Below are 17,588 nucleotides of genomic sequence, written 5' to 3'. Positions count from 1 at the left end.
GCTCCCATTTATTTGTTTCCTTCTTCAGTGCTCTTGCTTTAGGTTTAAGGTCCATAAAACCGCCTCCAATTGTAAGTTTCATAAGATATCTCCCTACATTTTCCTCTAACTGTTTTATGGTCTTAGACCTAATGTTTAGATCTTTGATCCATTTTGAGTTAACTTTTGTATAGGGTGTGAGATACGGGTCTTCTTTCATTCTTTTGCATATGGATATCCAGTTCTCTAGGCACCATTTATTGAAGAGACTGCTCTGTCCCAGGTGAGTTGGCTTGACTGCCTTATCAAAGATCAAATGTCCATAGATGAGAGGGTCTATATCTGAGCACTCTATTCGATTCCATTGGTCGATATATCTATCTTTATGCCAATACCATGCTGTTTTGACCACTGTGACTTCATAATATGCCTTAAAGTCAGGCAGTGCAAGACCTCCAGCTTCGTTTTTTTTCCTCAAGATGTTTTTAGCAATTCGGGGCACCCTGCCCTTCCAGATAAATTTGCTTATTGGTTTTTCTATTTCTGAAAAATAAGTTGTTGGGATTTTGATTGGTATTGCATTGAATCTGTAGATCAATTTAGGTAGGATTGACATCTTAACTATATTTAGTCTTCCAATCCATGAACACGGTATGCCCTTCCATCTATTTAGATCTTCTGTGATTTCTTTTAGCAGTTTTTTGTAGTTTTCTTTATATAGGTTTTTTGTCTCTTTAGTTAAATTTATTCCTAGGTATTTTATTCTTTTAGTTGCAATTGTAAATGGGATTCGTTTTTTGATTTCCCCCTCAGCTTGTTCATTACTAGTGTATAGAAATGATACAGATTTTTGAATGTTGATCTTGTAACCTGCTACATTGTTGTACTCATTTATTAGCTCTAATAGTTTTGTTGTGGATTTTTCCAGGTTTTCGACGTATAGTATCATATCGTCTGCAAACAGTGATAATTTTACTTCTTCCTTTCCAATTTTGATGCCTTGTATTTCTTTTTCTTGTCTAATTGCTCTGGCTAGAACCTCCAACACAATGTTGAATAATAGTGGTGCTAATGGACATCCTTGTCTTGTTCCTGATCTTAGGGGGAAAGTTTTCAATTTTTCCCCATTGAGGATGATATTAGCTGTGGGTTTTTCATATATTCCCTCTATCATTTTAAGGAAGTTCCCTTGTATTCCTATCTTTTGAAGTGTTTTCAACAGGAAAGGATGTTGAATCTTGTCAAATGCCTTCTCTGCATCAATTGAGATGATCATGTGATTTTTCTGCTTTGATTTGTTGATATGGTATATTACATTAATTGATTTTCTTATGTTGAACCATCCTTTCATACCTGGGATGAATCCTACTTGGTCATGATGTATAATTTTTTAATGTGTTGTTGGATACCATTTGCTAGAATTTTATTGAGGATTTTTGCATCTATGTTCATTAGAGAGATTGGTCTGTAGTTTTCTTTTTTTGTAATATCTTTGCCTGGTTTTGGTATGAGGGTGATGTTGGCTTCATAGAATGAATTAGGTAGTTTTCCCTCCACTTCAATTTTTTTGAAGAGTTTGAGGAGAGTTGGTACTAATTCTTTCTGGAATGTTTGATAGAATTCACATGTGAAGCCGTCTGGTCCTGGACTTTTCTTTTTGGGAAGCTTTTGAATGACTGATTCAATTTCTTTACTTGTGATTGGTTTGTTGAGGTCATCTATTTCTTCTTGAGTCAAAGTTGGTTGTTCATGTCTTTCCAGGAACCTGTCCATTTCATCTAAATTGTTGTATTTATTAGCGTAAAGTTGTTCATAGTATCCTGTTATTACCTCCTTTATTTCTGTGAGGTCAGTAGTTATGTCTCCTCTTTCATTTCTGATCTTATTTATTTGCATCCTCTCTCTTCTTCTTTTTGTCAATCTTGCTAAGGGCCCATCAATCTTATTGATTTTCTCATAGAACCAACTTCTGGTCTTATTGATTGTCTCTATTGTTTTCATGTTTTCAATTTCTTTTATTTCTGCTCTAATCTTTGTTATTTCTTTCCTTTTGCTTGCTTTGGGATTTTTTTGCTGTTTTTTCTCCAGTTCTTCCAAGTGGACAGTTAATTCCTGCATTTTTGCCTTTTCTTCTTTTCTGATATAGGCATTTAGGGCAATAAATTTCCCTCTTTAGCGCTGCCTTTGCTGCGTCCCATAAATTTTGATATGTTGTGTTTTTGTTTTCATTTGCCTCGAGGTATTTACTAATTTCTCTTGCAATTTCTTCTTTGACCCACTCGTTGTTTAAGAGTGTGTTGTTGAGCCTCCATGTATTTGTGAATTTTCTGGCACTCCGTCTATTATTGATTTCCAACTTCATTCCTTTATGATCCGAGAAAGTGTTGTGTATGATTTCAATCTTTTTAAATTTGTTAAGACTTGCTTTGTGACCCAGCGTATGGTCTATCTTTGAGAATGATCCATGAGCACTTGAGAAAAAGTTGTGGGATGTAATGTCCTATAAATGTCTGTTAAGTCTAGCTCATTTATAGTAATATTCAGATTCTCTATTTCTTTATTGATCCTCTGTCTAGATGTTCTGTCCATTGATGAGAGTGGGGAATTGAAGTCTTCATCTCTATGGTATATGTGTCTATTTCCCTTTTCAGTGTTTGCAGTGTATTCCTCACGTATTTTGGGGCATTCTGGTTCGGTGCATAAATATTTATGATTGTTATGTCTTCTTTAATTGTTCCTTTTATTAGTAGATAGTATCCTTCTTTGTCTCTTTTAACTGTTTTACATTTGAAGTCTAATTTGTTGGATATTTGTATAGCTACTCCTGCTCTTTTCTGGTTGTTATTTGCATGAAATATCTTTTACCAACCTTTCACTTTCAATCTATGTTTATCTTTGGGTCTAAGATGTGTTTCCTGTAGACAGCATATAGAAGGATCCTGTTTTTTAATCCATTCTGCCAGTCTATGTCTTTTGATTGGGGAGTTCAGTCCATTAACATTTAGTGTTATTACTGATTGGATAATATTTTCCTCTACCATTTTGCCTTTTGTATTATATATATCATATCTGACTTTCCTTCTTTCTACACTCTTCTCCATACCTCTCTCTTCTGTCTTTTCGTATCTTACTCTAGTGCTCCCTTTAGTATTTCTTGCAGAGCTGGTCTCTTGGTCACAAATTCTCTCAGTGACTTTTTGTCTGAGAATGTTTTAATTTCTCCCTCATTTTTGAAGGACAATTTTGCTGGATATAGGCATCTTGGTTGGCAGTTTTTCTCTTTTAGTAATTTAAATATATCATCCCACTGTCTTCTAGCCTCCATGGTTTCTGTTGAGAAATCTACACATAGTCTTATTGGGTTTCCTTTGTATGTGATGGATTGTTTTTCTCTTGCTGCTTTCAAGATCCTCTCTTTCTCTTTGACCTCTGACATTCTAACTAGTAAGTGTCTTGGAGAACGCCTATTTGGGTCTAATCTCTTTGGGGTGCGCTGCACTTATTGGATCTGTAATTTTAGGTCTTTCATAAGAGTTGGGAAATTTTCAGTGATAATTTCTTCCATTAGTTTTTCTCCTCCTTTTCCCTTCTCTTCTCCTTCTGGGACACCCACAACACATATATTTGTGCAGTTCAAATTGTCCTTGAGTTCCCTGATACCCTGTTCAAATTTCTTCATTCTTTTCGCTATAGTTTCTGTTTCTTTTTGGAATTCAGATGTTCCATCCTCCAAATCACTAATTCTATGTTCTGACTCTTTAAATCTATCATTGTATGTATCCATTGTTTTTTCCATCTTTTCTACTTTATCCTTCACTTCCATAAGTTCTGTGATTTGTTTTTTCACTTTTTCTATTTCTTCTTTTTGTTCAGCCCATGTCTTCTTCATGTCCTCCCTCAATTTATTGATTTCGTTTTTGAAGAGGTTTTCCATTTCTGTTCGTATATTCAGCATTAGTTGTCTCAGCTCCTGTATCTCATTTGAACTATTGGTTTGTTCTTTTGACTGGGCCATATTTTCAGTTTTCTGAGCATGATCCGTTATCTTCTGCTGGCGTCTGGGCATTTAGACAGATTTCCCTGGGTGTTGGACCCAACAGGTTGAAAGATTTTTCTGTGAAATCTCTGGGTTCTGTTTTTCTTATCCTGTCCAGTAGCTGGCGCTCGTGGCACACGTTTGTCTGCGGATCCCACCAATAAAAGGTGCTGTGGGTCCTTTAACTTTGGAAAACTCTCGCCCTGGGGGAGGTTCACCAGCCAAAGCAGCTTGGAAGAGTGACAGCTGGCCCAGGGATCCGAACGCGGGGAGGGTCGCTGGCTGCCGCAGCCTGGGAGAGCACCCGTCCGGATCTCCTAGTTGGCCCGGGGCGCCAAGCGTGGCGGGAGGGCGCCAGCCGCCGCGCCCCGGGAGAGTGCACCGTTCCCAGCCGGACCGGGAAGTCACGTGTTTGGAAGGGACCCCGGTCACCGTTCTCTGTGGCCTGGGGATCTCTGATCCACTTTTCCCAGTTGGTCCCAGGGGCCACACGTGGGGGGGTGCCAGCCACCGCGGCTTGAGGGGACCGCCTGTCCAATTGTCCCAGCTGGCCCGGGAAGGAGGAAGGGAGGGACTCCGGCTGCTTGCCGCCCCTGCCCGGGGAAGCCGCTCCCCTCGGCGATCTCACCGGAGCGGGTTCTCTCAGCCAGTCAGCCGTTCCAGGATGGGGTATGCTGTCTTTTTTATCTCTGTCCTGGCTCCGGGAGCTGTTCTGTATCGTTTCTACTCCCCTAGTAGCTGTTCTGGAGGAGGAACTAAGATCCGCGCATCTTACTAAGCCGCCATCTTCTCCGGAAGTCCTCTACTGGAGTCTTTTATAAGTGGGATGAAATTAGACAGATAGAGAGAAAGCCACAGAAGGAACAGCTAGAAGCTGAATGCCAGTAGAACCCAGAAGAGAAGAGAGCCCAGGAGAGGCTGCCATGTGCACTGTCATGTGACAAAGGAGCCCGAGACCAACGATCACTGGCAGCCAACCCTAGAATGCCAGTTTTTGGGAAAAAAGTTATCATCTTCATGAGGCCTTGATTTGGACTTCTCATAGTGTCAGACCATGAGACAATAAATTCCCATTGTTTGAGCCAACAACTGATTGTATTTGCTTGAGAAGCCAAAGAAACTTTCTAGCTTTCATCTGCAGAGTTTCTAATTGTCATAAAGCAATGATTGCATCAGCCTTTATAGAGCTTTGTATGCTTCTGCTATTTCAGTCTGGAAGTCTTCAAGATGGTTTAGTCAGACCCAATGTCACAGTCCTTATTTCTTGACTGCCATCTTCTCAGAGGAACTAAGGGATCTTACTCCCCTCAGAAGGAAAGACTCCTGAGAGTCTCCAGTAAGTTCTTCCCTAGGCCTTGACTTTCTGCTCCCTTTTTACTATGTGGTCAGAAATGGAGGCCCTTAGAGTAAGAGCTCATGGAGATCATGGCTTTTTCTTTTCCTCATCTTGTCCCTTCTCTTTACCTTCTTCTTAAGAAAGTTTTGCTTGGATGACTAATTATGAACACAAGGGATTTCTTTACTTCTATTGTGAGTCATGTCATTTTTTATTCAATGAATTCCAGGTTCTATGCTTTAGTTCTTGGCATTTTAAAACTGTCTGCTGACAACTATTTCATATATAGATAGGTTTTTTTTTTTTAAAGGAATTAACTTTCCATCTCACTTAACATAACAGTTTTTAAACATATATATATTTTTTATACCAAGGAAGAAGTTCTCCTAGTCTGAGGGTACCTGGACTGATATGAGTAACTTATGTTCCCCCAGCACCTTCTATTTGTAGAATCCACCCGTAGGTTGCCGCCATTTGGAGAGAGCAGTTGAATGGGAGGTCATAGTGCAATTCGAGGAGAACTACAGAGCTTCCATTTATATTCCATGTGCATATTTAAAATAATATATTCCACTACCTGTAGAAATCCAGAAACTGCCTCAATACCATGATTTTGTTGATCAAAAGCCCTATATGCCTTGTGTTTTAGTTTCCTAGGCTGCTCAAGCAAATACCATGAAATGGGTTAGCTTAAATAATGGAAATTTATTAGCTTACAGTCTTGCAACTAAGGGAAATTCCAAATCAAGGCGTCATCAAGGGGGTAATTTCTTCCCAGAGACAGGTGTCCTGGGGCTGACTGCCAGTGAACCTTGGTTCTTAGTTTGGTGCCTTGGAGCTGACAGGACAGATAACTTATCTCTGTATTGGATTAGGATATTAGAGTAGATTCTACGATGATTTCTTCCCGAAGAAATCCCCCCCCTTCTCTTCTGGACTCCATTGTTTCAGCTTTCGGCTGCTTCTTCTGTGGCTTTTTCTCTGTCTATCTGAATTTTTCTGTTTGGCGAGGACTCCACTAATAGCATTAAGACCCATCTTGGCTGAAATGGGCCACACCATCTTAACTGAAGTATCCTCATCAAAAGGTTCTATTTACCTTACTATCCTTTACCATGGAATATATTGGATTTAGATGTCTGTATTAAAATTTACTCTAAACCAATACGGAGATAAGCTATGTGTCACATCTGCGCCAAGATTTCACTGCAGTCCACTGGGAAAGCAATGCAATAAAAAGGTGCAGTTTTTAAACTGTAATCAAGGAATATTCCTTATGAGTTTACAGAAACATAAAAATAGAAGAGAAAAACAAGAAAACAGGCCCTCTTAATGTAGTCTAATCACACATTCCAGTTAATGCTATTGTTGTGGTCTAGCCTACATACAGAGCTTGTTTCTCTGTTTGCAGCTCTATTCGGAGAATTCTTTTTTTATATTTCTTAATTTTGGAAATAGTATTTAACTAGAAGCAGGCGTTAAAAGTAAATGTATATTTTGCTTTGTGTTTTTACATGGGAAAAGGAAAAATAAGAGATCCAATTTTGAATTATAATTTTAAACAAATTTTAGTTTAAATCCAAATTAGTAATCTCCCAAAGGTGGCAGGTATTATTATTAATAGCCTAAGTGCTATCCAAACACTAGGGTAGAGTGAGTTCTTTTTTTTTTGTTGGTTTGTTTGAGAGTCAGTTCTTTAATATGTATGTAAGCTGCTACATTGTGATCTCCTTCTACCACTTAATCAAGGAATACAAATTAATTTTTAATGTTACCCAAAGCAAGAACATAATTTTGGAGACAACCTAAATATGTTATAAAACTCCATCCACCTACAAACATTTTTAGAGAAGACTCATGCTCCCACGTATTGATTTAGATGAATATGCAGCATAGCTGTGCAGCATTTTTTTGTGTGTGTGTGTTTGCATGATTATGGGGAAATTGGGCCCTATCATATTCTTCTGGGAAGGAAGTTTGTCAATATACCTCAAAATCCTTACAATTCATATCTTCTGAACTACATCATTGAATTTATCATAAGGGATCACACAATGTTTATGTTCAAGGATATTCATGATAGAAGCATTTAAAGAAGCAATAAATTACAAAAAACCTAAATACTTGATAATAAGGGAATGGGTAAATAAATACATTTGTTCAATGGAATAATTTGCCAATATTAAAATCCTGATACTCATTATATAGTATTAACTAAAAATAGTAGAATTCAAAAGATCAGCTAAATATAAAACTGGGTAAAATGGAAAAAAATGAGAGACAAAAAAGGTGTAAAACTTAAAAACACCAAATAACAAAATGGCAGAAGTGAGTCTTGCATTGTTAGTAGTTACTTTAAATGTAAATTGATTAAACTCTCCAGTCAAAGACAGATAATTGCAGAATGGTTATAAAAGGATACTCAGTTGTATGTTCTTTACAAGAGACCCTCTTTAAAGACAGAAATAGGTTGAAAGTGAAAGGATAGAAAAAAGTATTCCATAGAATTAGTAACCAAAAGAGAGCTGGTGGCTATTCTGAGATCAGACAAAATAGACTTTAAGTAAAAAACTGTTACCAGGGACAAAGAAGGACACTGTATATTGATAATAGGTTCAATTTATCAAGAAGACAAACATTAGCTAGACAGACAGAGAGCAAAAGAAAGAAGATGCAAATTATTAACGTCAGAAATGAAAGTATGTATATTACTACTGATCTTGCAAAAATTAAAAGGACTATAAGAAAATACTATGAACAATTTCACCCAAACATATTAGATAACCTGTAAGGAATGGACAAATTCCTAGAATCACACAAATTACATAAACTGACTCAAGAAGAAATAGAAAATCTCAGCAGAACAAAAAGTAAAGAGATTGGATCAGTATTTAACCCCTCTCCCCAACAAAGAAAAGACCAGAATCAGTTGTCAATTTGGCCAGGTGAAGGCGCCTAGTTCTGTTACTGTGGACATGAGCCAATGGTACATGAACCTCATCTGTTGCTGATTACATCTGCAGTCAGCTAGGAGGTGTGCCTGCTGCAATGAATGATGTTTGATTTAATTGGCTGGTGCTTAAATGAGAGAGCTCAACGTAGCACAGCCCAAGCAGCTCAGCATACCTCATCTCAGCACTCACAGCTCAACCCAGGCCTTTGGAGGTGCAGAAAGAAATCACCCCGGGGAAAGTTCTTGGAACCCAGAGGTCTGGAGAGAAGGCCAGCAGAGATCATCGTGTGCTTCCCCACATAAGAAAGAACCTCAGTGGAAAGTTAGCTGCCTTTCCTCTGAAGAACTAACAAAATGAATCTCCTTTTATTAAAAGCCAATCCATCTCTGGTGTGTTGCGTTCCAGCAGCTAGCACACTAGAACAGTGGCTGTCCTGGTGAATTTTACCAAACACTCCAGGAAGAATTAACACGAATCCTGCACAGATTGTTCTTCCCTGGAGAGAGACACTTCCTAACTCATTCTATGAGGCCAGTATCTCCCTAATACCAAAGCCAGATAAATAAATCACAAGGAAAGAAAAGTACAGACCAATATCCTTTATGAATATAGATACAAATATCCTCAACAAAATACTAGCAAACCAAATCTAAGAGCACAATCAAGGATTTCTTACACCATGACTAAGTGGGATTAACCTCAGGAATACACATGATCATCTCAATTGACTCAGAAAAGACATTTGACAAAATCCAGCCCCCTTTTCTGATAGAAACACCAAAAACAACAGCAACAACAAAAAGCAACAAAAAAACCAAACTAGGAATAGAAGGGAATGTCCTCAATATGATAATATGATACCCCTTTCCTTCCTGCATTTTCTTTCTCTACCTATACTTTTGTCAACAAATATTTTAAGTTGGTTTCATTCTAAATATTTTTACATGAAATACTGTTTTACCTTATTTACATGTTTTATATGATAGTATATGCAAGATGTAGAAAAGGGAAAGGAAGACAGTTTTATCTCTGGACCTGCTGCTTTTCCTTTGTGTGCAGGCCCAGCGATGCCACCACCCAGGAGATAAGTTCGGCAGTCAGCCTGAACTCTTTCCCCTCTCAGATCCCCATGTCTCCAAGCCTTGTTGCTTCTTCCTCCAACACGAATGACGTCTGCTCGCTTCATGCATCATCACTGCCGCCATCCCAGCCCCCCTCTCTCCATCACCTCCGTCTCTTCCTGTTCTGTCTCAGAGACCTTTTGGCTGACTCCACATCCATTCCCGCTCACCACTGCCCCTGATTCTGCTATGCAACCAGAAATGATCTTCCAATGGAAAGCAGGCCAAGCCCCTCCCTTGTTGAGACCTCCGCAGGGACTGGTGGTAGCACTGAGGATAAATGCCACCAGACCCTACTTGACCCTGCCTGTCCTGTCTTTCCCCTCCTCTTGGGTCATCCCTCGTGACTGCCTGGACTCCACATCTCGACCTTCTTCCCCCACTGCACTGAGTGCACAGCCTTCATGGGACATGTGAAGGGTCCTCTCCTCTCTTCTCTAGGGCTCTGCCCCTCACTCTGCACCTGGATAACACCTGCTGGTATTCCAGGGCTCTGAGGAGAGGTGACTTTCTCCAACGCCTTTCCTTGACTTTACAGTCTAACTAGGTCCTTCCCCAATTATTCTGTATCTAATTCTACTACTGTTTGCTGTTTTCTTTTAAGTTTTTCAAATATCATCTGACCTGTTTCTCCAAGTGTCATAGTCAAAGCTGAAACGTCCTCTTTTGCTTCTCTCTTCCCTTTTAGAAGGAGGTGTAAAGTACACTTTTCTCCTCCTAACCTCTATTATCATTTGTTCCATTTATTAATTATTGCTTTCTAAGTGCAAGTGCTAAGATTCCACTTACTGGTATTCCTGTTCATTGAAACCTTTTTGTTTTTTTTAGCACTCGAGTGCAAAAAAGAATTTTCTAAAGGTTTTCAGGATCGTTTTCCAAATATGACTCTGCTGTTGAGTGTCTGGATTGTGGGTTCTTCTCCTTTGCTCTGCACGTCAATGTTTTTCCCTCTTTACTCATCTTCAAACAAAGCCAGGCTTATGGAGGTCCACAAATGGGGATCTGGATGGTCCTTTGTCTGCTCTTTGTTTTCATGTGTGACACTGTATCCTCTTTCCAGTACCACAGCTAAAGGGAGATGACTGGGTATCTCTGGGTCTAATGTTTAGTGAATGGCAGGCTCTGCTCTACTGAGAGGGATTCTTTTCCTCCACTTTATTCCTGTTCTTAAGTATACCAAAACATTCTAGTAAACGAAAGAATGGTAATTCCTACCATACATTACCGAGACTCTTCTTGTAACTGTCCTTGCCGGCAGTATTTTAGTGTCAGGACTTCACCTGTCACAATGCATTGTCTACTCCCTTCTTATTTAGTGGTCTTCTTGAAATTCCAATAATGGGACTAGAAAGAATGAAGGAGGAGAGAGTGGTAGGGAGAGGGGCTGTGGTTCCATAGCTCTCGAAGGTATCAGTGTCAATTAATACAGTGTGGAAACCCGGGCAGTGCGATGATGAGAGAGGGGCATGGAGCCATTTACCACGTAAAAATTTGTACCCATGTAGCCACATCCGTAGCATATCACAGCAGTTGATATTTATTCTAAATTGATTCAATTTTTCTTCTCTCATTAAGAAAAGTTTACTTCTATTTCTTGTAATCTCCAACCGGCAGGAAGCTTTAAGGCTCATTTGAGAAAGATCTCTTTGAAAAACGTTAAAATAAAATCCTTTACCATCTAACGACATAAGCTCTTAATGACTGACTCCCCACTCTTCTAGTAACTGATATTTAAAACAAGTGCATAGAATGATGAGCTCTTCTTTAGGTTTACTGCACCACTGCCCTCTGACAGAAAATGGACAGTGGTGTTTTGATATTAGAGTCTGTGATTTTGAGGACTAAGTTGAGATGTGCCCATATGAAATGATGATATCTTGGATACATCCTCTAAGCATAATATATTAGTTTTCTGGGGCTGCAGTAACGAATACATGGGGTAGCTTAAGGCAACAGAAATTTATTTTCTCACAGTTCTGGAGGCCAGAAATCGGAAATCAGTTTGGGTGGCTTGAAATCAAGTGTCAGCAGGGCCATACTTCTTCCAGAGGCTCCAGGGCAGTGAGAATCAGTTCTTTGCATCTTGCAGCTTTGGGTGGCTGCCGGCATTTGTGGGCTTGTGGCTGCATCATTCCAATCTCTGCCTTTATAGCCGTATTGTTTCTCTTTTGTCTGTGTGAAATCTCCCTCTGCCTCTCTCTTTTGAGGACATCTTATTGGATTTAGGGTCTACCTAGATGATCCAGGATGAACTTCTCATCTCAAGGTCCTTAATTACACTTGCAATGACACGCCTTTTTTCCCCAAATAAGGTCATATTCGCAGATTAGGACGTAGATGTAATTTTGGGGGGAAGGCACTCCTCAACCCACTATCCAAAGGTTTTGAATTTTATGAAGAATTATTTACCTTGTATATTGAAATCCCACAATTGTCTTGTTTATCAGGCACATATTATAAGAAGACAAAGAGAATAAAGACAAAGCTTGTCCATAGGTTGACCCCCCCCCTTTTATTAAGCCAATGTTTAAAGAGAGCCAACAAACATTTCACTAGGTCCCCTAATCGGGACAATGAGTGAGTTAGTTGTAATTATTTTCTCTGTCCTCCTCTTACAGCCAAAATGCTGGCAACAAGAGAGCCTAGGGACACACAACTCCAGTGACCGGCCCTTGAGTGAGAGTCTGTTGTGTGTGCCCAGAAGAAATGGAACTGCAGAGAAAAGAAGGTGACTCTGTCTTTAAGAGGAAAAGCTAAAACTGAAAAGGGTGGGTGCCATGGGGCAGGATCAGACTTCTCTGGGGCTTCTCTGGGATGCAGAAGAGATGGAGGGATGTTTGGTAGGCAGCCAAGGAGGTAGGCTGTTCTTGCAGAAGGTCTCAGAAACGATGGTGTGTCCACAAGGCTAGCTCTGTGATGAAAGTCGGCAAAGCAGGAGCATTTCCTAGTCCCTGCTCCCCTCCCAAACCCCAGGAGGTGAGGAATAGAAAATGATCAAGCAGAATAACTTGCGCTTTAAAAGTAGCTCCAAGGACTTCAGAGTAATTGTTGATTTTAAAAAACATTTATCTTGCAGTGTTATCTACTGTTTTATTTTTAACTTGAGAGGCCTTAGTTCACAAATATTAGGGTTACATAGGGAATTAGTTTGAAGGTCTCCTACTCACAGGGGAACGTTTTCCACCATCCCACGACTTGATTTATCTTGGCAATGCTGACCCCTGACCCCTGGGCATTCCTGAAAGTAGGGTGTCTTAAGGTCAGCTCCAGAAATCAGGAGCTGCATGAGAGAAGACCTCACGCATTGGGACCAGAAAAGGCTCATTTCTTTACCTGAACAATCTACACTGGCTTCCCTGATCATTATGAAAAGAAGAAAGGAATGAGGGACAGGAAGGATTATTTATTAGAGAATTTCTATGTACCAGAAACTTTGTGGAGTTTGCCTCATGTATTGACCTCCTAAAGTGATAAAAGTGATTAGTACTATTTTTATGAGCAATGAAAGAAAGTTTGTGAAAGGTTAGGTTACATGCCTCAGGTCGCCAAAAAGGGCCAGGCTTTGGGTCCCATGTATCTGAAGCTCTTGCTCTTTCTTCCACTCATGCTCACCATAATCTGCTTGGCTGGTTTCCCCCCTGTGGCTCATTACACTCTTCCGCTCACTGACTCTGCTTCCGCCATACTAGTCTTTTTTTGAACACAGCTGGCCGATTCCAGTCTTAGGCCCTCTGTGGTTTTTCTGTTGGAGTTTTGTTTTGTTTTCTTTCCCTCCAGTTTTTTTGCCTGGTTTGTTTCTTCTGGCTTTTCAGCTCTCAGTTTCCATGGTATTTCCTCAGCGAGTCTTCCCCCTACCTTCCTCTCTCAGGCTGCTGTCCACCACTCATTGGTTCTCCCCAGTTTTATTTTCTTCATGACACCCAACACTGCTGTCTGGTGTGTGTCCACCTAACTAGAGTGTAAGCTCCCTGAGGGCAGGATCCCACCGGGCTCTTTGTACACTATGGGGTTTCCTGGGCTGGCATTTAGTAAGTCCCCAATGGAGACTTGCTGAATGAATGAATGAATGAATGAATGAATATACTATCTTCCAGTGACATTCGTTAGACATTTTGGCATCATTTCATTCTGCAGTCAGAGTGAAATGTGGGCTGATATTAGGACTAATTATGACTCTGTTTCATTTTGACCTGAGAAATTATTTCGCAGTGTAGCCTGTGTATTGTGTAGATCTCCAGAATAAAGTATCTATTCTAAATTAGGGAAAAAAAGAAGAGATTAAGCAATATAAATAGCCAACCTTTGATTGAATTTTTTTTCAGTCTGGGTTAGTACATGTAGAAGCATCAAAACACCAACTCTAAGAAAATGTAACTATATACATAGAAATTATGGGAGACCTAGCTTAAATAGCTGAGGTGTGTGAGAGAAGAAATTGTTAGTTTCAGTTGACCATTAGCTCAGCAGCAAATGTTGATATAGGGCCATAACTTCTTCTTGGTTATCAGAGCTACAGTGAGATAAATGTCCAAAACTGGATATTTCTCTGGTATTCCCAATCTTAGTGATGACATCCAACTGATTCGTTACATGTCTAGCATGACACCCTTGTATCCTGGGGGGTCATGCTAGACACCCACTTCCCTTCAAACCCTGAAGTAGCATAGTCTTGTTGAGGAAACTTTCCTGCTTATTTTTTCAGCTCCATCTCTTGTTAGTAACTACATCACCCCCCCCCTCACCTGCTAGCCCTATGGCCTCACTATGGGACATGCAAACCCCATTGTACACTGCATCATTTCACATCTCACACTTCTATGTATCTGCTTTCAGTGTCTTCTCATTGAGCCTCACCTCTCAACACCTACTCAATTTTCAATCCTTAATTCAAGTGTCATCTTTCCTTTCCTATTCCTTTCCACCCACAGAATTACCCATTCCAATCTGTGGCATCTACCATACTTTATACCCACTCAATTCTTGTCTGTTTCTGTAGTGCTTAGTAGAGTACCTCATTCAAAATATTTCATGTCTTCTTAGCAACTGGAGATTGAACTCTATGGGAGGTTGGGTGAAGTTGGTTTGCTTTGCTCTGTACATAAATCTATAGTGTGGGAAAGTGCTTCACATTGTATCCCCTAAGCCTCTAGAGTTGAGAAGTAGGAAAGCCTGGGATTTAGAAATTCACAATGGATGCTCTCCAAAGTGTGTCTTGGATAATCTTAAATGAATAATTGATAGTTGACTGTAGTATCATCAATTAGTAATGGAGGTCAGTCTTATTTCATTAGAATGTAACTTCTTGGAGGTGCAGCTTTTGTTCATTTATGCCCTATTTTATTTTTTTTTTTAAGTACAGTGTCAAAAATAGTGTGGGTGCTCAAAAAGTTGAGAATCAATTAATCACGTATATCAGGTTCCAGAGTGACCAAAGAAGAGGATGATATTCAGGAAACCCATTTGCTCTCATTAATAAAACAATCTTATCCATATTAAAGTAACAGTAGATGGAGGGTAGGAAAAGGATCTATTAGTGTGGTCCAGCTGGGGACCTCTAAGATCATTTCTTCCTTCACAGAGCTCATGAATAATAAAATAAATCGGTGTGACGCCAGGGAATAAGCTGTAAAGTGTCACAAAATGCCAGGAACAAAATCCATCCAAAGTGCTCTTTTTCTTCCTGAGGAAAAACCTAAAAGAACTTTTCTGATTACCTGACAGTCCATTTAATCCCCAGGAAACATTCCTTTGTTATAGTTTCAAGGAGAATTACTTGAAATAATCCTTTGTACAATGTGCCTGGTTCTATTTTAGTTTTAAATCATGTCCCCTTTCTTTTTGAATTTGCTGAAAAAAAAAAAAAAAGACATCGAATCAATGCCCAAGTGGAAGTGGTGTGGCCAAGTCTGAGTCTCTTTCTCTCCAGGATGAAGTTACCTTTTATATAGAGGCCCTTTCAAAAGAGACTTAAAAGACTTAGGGAGCAGAGAAAGAATTAAAAAAAAAAAAAAAGTCCTGAATGTTATAATTAAAGTATACAGACTTAACCATCTCTCTTGAGTATTATTGAAGAGGCATGTACTTTTTGACCAGGGACACTCTCTTATGCACACAGTGACCCAGAATTTTAGAGGACTTGGGCATTTCTCACATGACTACCCCTGAGAATTTAGAGCATCTGGTCAAGGGAGACACACAGCCCTGACCCTTGTCAGGATTGGCCAATTGCTTATTCTTGAAAAGTAGGAGCAAAAAAGAAAAGGGAAGGGAAGGAAAGGAGTCCAATATCTTGTATGACTTTAGACTTCCTTGTATTTTGGTTTGTATCAAAGAAGTGTGAATAAAAAGAGGGAAAAAAATCAGGGGAATTTTAAGTTAAAAAATAAGGCAATATTTCAGTTTACTCTTGTGGTCTCTATCTAGGAGATAAAAGCAAGTTCCTTTGGGCCAGCTCGCTGGGGGCCACTCCCTCCTCCATTCTAAAATTCCATTGCTAGGGATCTATTCATCATGAAACTATCAGCCACCATGCTTATAGTAGCCATCCTTTGCTTTTCTGGTTTAAGTATTTTCGTATCTCCCTCAGATTCCTCCATTCTCTTTCCCCTTTCCTAGGTGGTAAGGGTGTGGGTCTATGGGATAAGTATTCCCTATTCATTTCTAACTTTTCCAACATTCATGCCACCCAATGGCTCAACCCAAATCCAAGTTGTGAAGCCAATTAATAGCTGACATGGATGCAACAACTCATTTCACTGCTCAGACACTTTTTTTTTGTCTTTCAAAAATGTATTGCTTTTGGGGTGCATGGGTGGTTCAGTGGTAGAATGCTCGCTTTCCATGTGGGAGACCCACATTTGATTTCTGGACCATGTACCCCCCCCAATATATATATTGCTTTTGAGGGTGGTGATAGTAGCACATCATTGTGAGTTTAATTAATAGCACTGAATTATATCTTTGAATGTGAGTAAAAGGGGAAATGTTAGATTGTGTATATGGTAAGAGAATAAAAAAAAAATCCATAAAACTGCACAATACAGTGAACCTGAAGTTAAATCATGTTAATAATACAGTTATAAAATAATTAATAGTACAATATAAAAATGTGCTTTCATCACTTGCAAGAAATGTTCCACACCAAGGCAGGGTGTTAATAATAGGATGGTATAGGGGAACCCTGTATTTTATGCATGGTTTTTCTATAAACCCACAAATTCTCTAATAAAAAATATATATATATATATTGCTTTCTTCTTCCTCTAGAGACAGAGCTCCCTATTAAATAGTAACATAAAGTTAAACTACACTTTTTTTTTTTAAGAATGAAATCTTTTCTACTAACTTAAGGATAGCTGGATGCAAGGAAGATTCATGAAAATGAAGAAGGAAACTTTGTTCACTCTTACTTGTTTAAAGATTTTCAAATTTTTCTTACGACTTTTTTTCTCCCCTTTTCCTTCATTTTAGGGGAAAAGGGTAGATCCCATGGTTGCGTTTTTAAACAAACATTTAGTTAAAAATAATACCCCATTTGGCCTTAACTAGAGCATGGCTGAAATAACAAAAGGCAGTTAATGTGGTATGAACTACATGCTTATGTCAAGCTGCCAGCGCGTTATCTTTGTATCTTTAACTGAGGAGGACTGCTCTTGCAGAATTGGCTCTTGACAAAGTTAAGTGGTCTTATATATTGTTTGGGAAATTGCCCTTATTTTGTGTGCTTCTTGTTCCAGTAATGGAACCCATGAGCAGAAGATAATTGCAGCGGCCTCATCTATCAAATAATATTAGAAGTCAACAGCTATAATCTGAACCACTTGCTTTACACAGCTTTTCTCTGTATTTTCTGTTCAAATTGTCAGCTGTTACCCGTAAGTGTCCGCATTCCCTGTGGTTGATAGAAGCAGAGAGATTTAAGTAAATCAGGAGGTGAGCAGTGTGCGGGCTAGGACGTGGGCTCTGCGGCCAGCAGACCCCAGCAGATGATAACAGCTCCCTGGATGGGGAAAAATCATGCCTCTTTGTACTGCATTAGATATGTTACTATTACTGGTGCAGAAGCTAGGAGAAAGGGTGCTTTTTAGAGGTAGTCTAGCAGTTAAAAACTAAGTTTAAGCAGGTCAGAAATAAACCTCTCATTACCAGAGGGTCAATATAGA

General features: G+C 39.4%; 1 long non-coding RNA gene across 6 annotated transcripts in view; it reads left to right on the top strand.

The window, feature by feature from the left end:
- The window catches only part of LOC143662602 (uncharacterized), a 165,945-nt gene that overhangs the window by 71,440 nt on the left and 76,917 nt on the right, over positions 1-17,588 (top strand). For all 6 annotated transcript variants that reach the window (XR_013165463.1, XR_013165471.1, XR_013165453.1 and 3 more), the window contains one exon: positions 12,045-12,154. This is a non-coding gene — a long non-coding RNA (uncharacterized LOC143662602). The remainder of the gene's footprint in view (positions 1-12,044; positions 12,155-17,588) is intronic.

This window comes from Tamandua tetradactyla, chromosome 2 (genome assembly GCF_023851605.1).
Source record: "Tamandua tetradactyla isolate mTamTet1 chromosome 2, mTamTet1.pri, whole genome shotgun sequence".
Taxonomy (NCBI): Eukaryota; Metazoa; Chordata; class Mammalia; order Pilosa; family Myrmecophagidae; genus Tamandua; species Tamandua tetradactyla.
This window is presented reverse-complemented; position numbering and strand designations above follow the sequence as displayed.